A 5786-nucleotide genomic window follows, 5' to 3' on the forward strand; every position below is an offset into this window, starting at 1 on the left:
GTCTAGCTTTGAAAGCTAAGAATGTATCTTAAAATCTCTATAGATTTAGGGCCGTTTCTTATTTTATAGACATATTGTTGTGGCTTCAATTTGTAGTTGTAGATATATAGATATCATGCAATATACCTTAGTATAAAATATAGATACCATATCATACAATATTCCAACTTATTCCTAACATACATTGCATGCCATAACACATATAATACATTATAATGAGAACTAATATTATAATATTAGTGTATTATATTATAATAACTAATAACCATGACATACCGTAACCAAACCATAGTTTATTCTAAACCTCGAACCTTCCTTTCGGAGATCTATTTTAGTGGCGACGCGGCATGGAGGTTTACCTTTTAATTGTAGATGTTGATTGCCATAAGTGCCAGTCAAGCTTGACTACTGCCACAAAAGAAAAAATACACTAGAATAATGTAGTCTATGCTTCTCCACAATATATATCTTTCCTATATTCCTCTTCTCCCAACCGTCCAATCAGCATGGAGGACTATGGGCAATATGAGAGATGGTGAAGCGCAAGTCCTATCATCACAAAAGCACTCCAAAAAATTCACAATCTCAAATTCCATGGATGACTTTCCTTTATGGTTGGAGGGATCAACAAGGCTCATAAGGAGGTATGAATTCATTAGGGTTTTGATCCAGTTCTTCTATTCCTTGGGTTAGAATAAAGATGCTTCCCTCTTAGAAGAAGAAACAAGCATCGCTCTCTATTGGGTATAGAGATAGATCGAGGGCCATGACCATGGCCATTGGGTGTAGAGAGAGCAGGGTTTTGCAGAGGAAGTTTGGGGCCATGGCCATTGGGTGTAGAGAGAGAAGGGTTTCGCTGAGGAATTTGGGGCGATGGGAGAGAGGAAGTTTGGGGCCATGGCCATTGGGTGCAGAGAGAGAAGGGTTTCGTGGGGAGGAGAGGGAAGAGCGTGAGGATTAGAGAGAGAGGGGCGAGTGAAACGCGACCCAAGCCAAAAAAATTCAAGTCTAAGTTGAATTTTTTTGGATGGCATTTTTTGCCTTTATATGAGATTTTTTTTTTTTTCAATCTAAAAATTTGGCAAAAAATACAGTTGTCCAAAAGGTAAACATCCATTTCAAAAGATTTTTGGATTGCAATCCAAAAATAGTCCAATTTTAGGTACATCCAAACTGGCCCTAAGATAGCCACAATCACAATATCACAATTATACACAATTTTTTTTTTAAATTTTTTTTTTTAAATATTTTGACGCCAAATTTGGGGCATCCACTCCTCTATTAAACTCGCACCTGCAAAAATATAAAAAAAATATATTTCCAAAAAATGATAAAAATATCCTTGAAAGTTTCATGTGTATTTTAGGCATTTTATTTTTAAAAAATATTTTATAATATTACTTTTAGGTGCGACCCATTGAGAGATGACACATACCAAATTTTTTCTTCATAAGATTTATACAAAAAATTAAACTTAAAATACTCTGAGACATCAAATTTGGAATATTCAACCAGTGGCTCACTAGTGGCATATTTAGACATGGAACCTTGACCATCCATTCAATTTTATTTTATTTTTTCTTTCTATGAAACGTAGGGTTGTGTCAATGTAGCCTAGGGCCATACACAGAGCGGTATGAGGTTTGGGACTTTGGACATGTGTGAATGTGGCCTAAGGCCAAAGACAGAGGGTTTTGAGGTCTAAGACCTAAAACCATTGTCAATGAGGCCTAAGGACACAGATAGAGTGATCCGAAGTCTGGGACCTCAGACTGATGTCGTTGTGCCCAAAAGGCCACAAACCGAGTAGTCTGAGGTCCTAGACCTCGGACCAGCGGTCCAATGTCAATGTTCAAAAACGACCAAAATGTCAATGTTAAAAAAAGGTAAAAAAAGAAGAAGTAAAAACTGGTATGATGTTTATAACATCATTCCAAGGGGGGGAATTGGAAAAAAAACATAGAGGATTGACCTTTTGTGTAATTTTCAAGAAAAATGGCTCTTTTTGTATCTTCTTTTTTTTCTTTTTGGGTAATTTAGTGGGAAAGACATGCCTCCACTTATTTTTTCCAAGTAGATTAAGAGTTAACTTTTTGAAGGTGTTGATGGGGTGGTGATCTTGGTGATGGAAATGAAAACCACAACGCCGTGATTAGGGTGTGGGGGTGCTACCACTACGACCTAGGCCCCTTTCCCAATTTTGTTTTAGTTTCCCTACATCAATTACTCATAAAAGAAAAAGAAGTTGGTTCATTTCAAGCAAGTAAGCCCCACATCCATAGATTCCACGTCGTCCACTTCTAGCAAGAGGGCCCCACATCCATAGGTTCCTGGCCGTCCACGCAACTGAGATAATACATACATATTATGGAATAAATAGCAAGTCAGAGACTTTCATCTTTGCAAAGCATACACTTCCTACCATAACAACATGCCCATGGAGCAAGCCTAGAGGTCAACAGTAGCATGTGCCCTCTCTCTGCTACTCTGAGCCCTAGCCCTAGCGCTCATGGTTCTCATTAGAAAACGACAATCTCACCTTCCTCCTGGCCCAAAGGGCCTCCCCATGGTTGGGTGCCGCCACAGGCTAGGCAGCAGACCGCATGAAACCCTTGCTACATTTGCGGAGATCCATGGCTCCCTCATGACCTTGCAGCTTGGATTTGTGACAACAATTGTCGTTTCATCATCTAAGATGGCCAAGGAGGTGTTATAGAACAACAACCTTGCCTTTGCGGAGTGCACAGCCATCGAAGCAATGAAGATTAAGTCTCACCATAACAGGTCCCTAGTGTGGGCTCAAATGGGTCCTCGTTGGCAAGCCCTCCGCCGCCTCTGCAACACCCAACTCTTCACTCCCCAGTGGGTAGACACCTTGTAGGCTCTTCGCTACCAGAAGGTCCATGAGATAGTCGAGCTCATACGACAGACTGAGCAGGTAGTGGACATAGGGCGTGTTGCCTTCGTCATAGCCCTGAATTTAGTGTCGAACATGATCTTTTCAACTGAAATGGTTGACCCCAAATCCGGGTCAGCACACGAGTTCAAGGATGTCATTTGGTCGATCATGGAAGTATCTGGTGTACCCAACCATGCAGACTATTTCCCGATGCTCAAGGGCCTGGACCTCTAAGGCCTCAAGGGGCGTAGCAACAAACTCTTCGAAAGGTTACACCAGCTACTCAATGTGATAATTGACGAACGTATACAATCCAGAGAGAAAGGTGGAGTGGCCAAGGGCGACTTTATCGGCATTATTCTTGACTCTAACCAGGAGAACGGTGTGGAGTTTAGGCAGAATGAGATCTTAGCTCTGCTCACTGTACAACACTACCCTTGTCTCTGCTATGCTGAGAATGAAAAATAACCCACACACAAATGATATATTCACACATATACACATTCACACACACACACACACACAAAAGACCATAATTTTTCGTATTTAGAGGTCACAATCATTATTATCCCTTAAATTTCAAATTGGGTGGTTGTAAACGTGTCTTTGAATACACACAAAGTTCAAAAAACAATTTCGGACTACGTGACTCACCCAAGCCATCCAATTTGACATGTAACGAGTGGAAATGATTGTTACCTCCATGTATAAAAGATAAATGTGTGTGTGTATGTATATATATATATATATATATATATATATATATATATATACATGAAAAGTATTAAAAATGCCTATAGGCGAATTGCAACAATGTTTCGCCTCCGTGACAGTTTTGCCTTAAAACCGCTACAGACTTATGGGAGTCGTGCTGGTCCCCATATATTTTTTGCTTCAATTTTGCGTGAAAAAATCCTTGCATGAACATGTTGTGTCCATGCACGAACCGTCATGGACATGCTTTGTTCGTGGCAATCTTTTAATCCACGTTGTTCGAAAAAATCAGACTATGTCGGGCCTTTGAGCAAAAATACTATTCATTTTCGCGCATAAGCATTGCGTAGTCTCTTCCACATATATATATATAGGAAAAAGCATGGGTGAGCCCACTAGCTCATAGAATAGTTTAAGCTCAACGGCCTAGAATGAATCTGCGAGGATCTGACGAACAGGGATGTCTGGTAGTATTTGAATTTTAATTGTTTTTCTACAATTCCAAATCACTTATAATTTTAAGCGTGTGTTCTTCTCATCAAGCCACACCTAATAAAATTAAATATATATATATATATATATATATATATATATATATATATATATATATATATATATATATATATATATATATATATATATATATATATGTATTGTTATAGGATTGTATATAATGAGACCATTTACGTTTAGTACAGAGGGTCACAATTACTTACGACCATTCAATGTAAAATCTGATAGCTTGGGGGTATCACAAAGTTCGAGAAAATTTCTTTTGAACTTTGAGCTTGGTCAATGAAATAAAGACAACCACCCAATTTCACATCCAATGGTCAAGATTAATTGTGACCACCTTGTACCAAAGGTAAATGGTCTTATTATATACTTTCCCTTATTTTATTTTTGATACTTTTCAAAAGACATTTGCTAGGTTCTAAACCAGGTCCAAGGTTTGGACTTGATGGGTCGGATTTCAGTTCAAAACCTGGATCTGTGTCGGTTCAGGGCCCAGGTCGACCCAAACCCAAATTGACCTATCACCACCCCTAATTTTACTAAGGGAGCCATGTTTTTATGGTACTCAAGAGTTGTTTACAGTGGGAAGCGATACTAGCTCCACTAGTGTGGAGTGGGCAATGGCCGAGCTCCTTCACAACCCTGACAAGATGGCCATGGCTAAGATGGAGCTCTCAAGGACCCTCGGTGGTCCACAACACATTGTGGAAGAGTCGGACATATCTCGACTCCCTTACTTACAAGTTGTGGTGAAGGAGACATGGTGGCTCCACGCCCCCGTACCGCTTCTCATCCCCCATAGGGCTGATACGACTGTAAATGTGGCCGGATACATAGTGTCGGAACATGCACAAGTGTTGATCAACTATTGGGCCATTGGAAGAGACCCTAAAGTGTGGGACAATCTGACAACCTTTCTTGCCGGAAAGATTCTTGGGATCCAATGTGGATTACAAGGGCAATGATTTCCAATTTATTCTGTTTGGCGCAAGGCGGAGGACATGCCCTGGCCTTCCTCTTGGGGTTCACATGGTCCACTTGATGCTTACGTCTTTGTTGCATTATTTCGATTGGGAGCTTCCTGATGGACTGAAAGCAGAGGAGATGGATATGAGGGATAAGTTTGGGGTCACCTTGCAAAAATTGGTTCCACTTCGACTGATCCCTCGTCAAGGCTCGTGATTTTCCATGTGCAAGGCAGGCTCGTGATTTGCCAAGTGCAAGGCAGACTCTCCGGCCTGATATTTAGATGCTTGGGGAGTTATATTTTAATAATTTTCATTGGGATTGTAGACTATGAGACTATGCATGAAGTTTCTATAACACCAAGGACAAATCAAATAAAGCCTCACCTCAAATCTTTATATGGAAAGTACATTCGACAAAAAACATTTTCATGATGACTCTAAAATCAATTTTCAACATTGACAATAAAAAAATATACAGATTTTGTGGATCTTTGAACACTTATTTTTAGGACGAAGTGGACGGTCAAAATAATTTGTTAAAATCAACACATTTTTTAGAGTTTTGAATCTTAATTTTTTTTATGACCGTAATGATCAACTCCAGATGATCGATATAATGGTTTTCCAAGTTTTGAATTACAATTTTTGATGTGTTATTAGGTGAGGATTTACTTATTTTGATAGGACCG

The 5786-nt window shown here is 39.5% G+C and overlaps 1 non-coding gene across 1 annotated transcript; it reads left to right on the top strand.

The window, feature by feature from the left end:
* Positions 1 to 2500: 2500 nt before the first annotated feature.
* LOC18436379 (geraniol 8-hydroxylase) lies at positions 2501 to 5311 on the top strand. Its single transcript, XR_016041377.1, has 2 exons — positions 2501 to 3281; positions 4712 to 5311. It is a non-coding gene; the product is annotated as a geraniol 8-hydroxylase (transcript).
* The last annotated feature ends 475 nt before the right edge of the window (positions 5312 to 5786 follow it).

The sequence above is a fragment of the Amborella trichopoda genome, chromosome 9, assembly GCF_054954075.1.
Source record: "Amborella trichopoda isolate Santa Cruz 75 chromosome 9, AtrichopodaSantaCruz75HAP2 v2.0, whole genome shotgun sequence".
Taxonomy (NCBI): domain Eukaryota; kingdom Viridiplantae; phylum Streptophyta; class Magnoliopsida; order Amborellales; family Amborellaceae; genus Amborella; species Amborella trichopoda.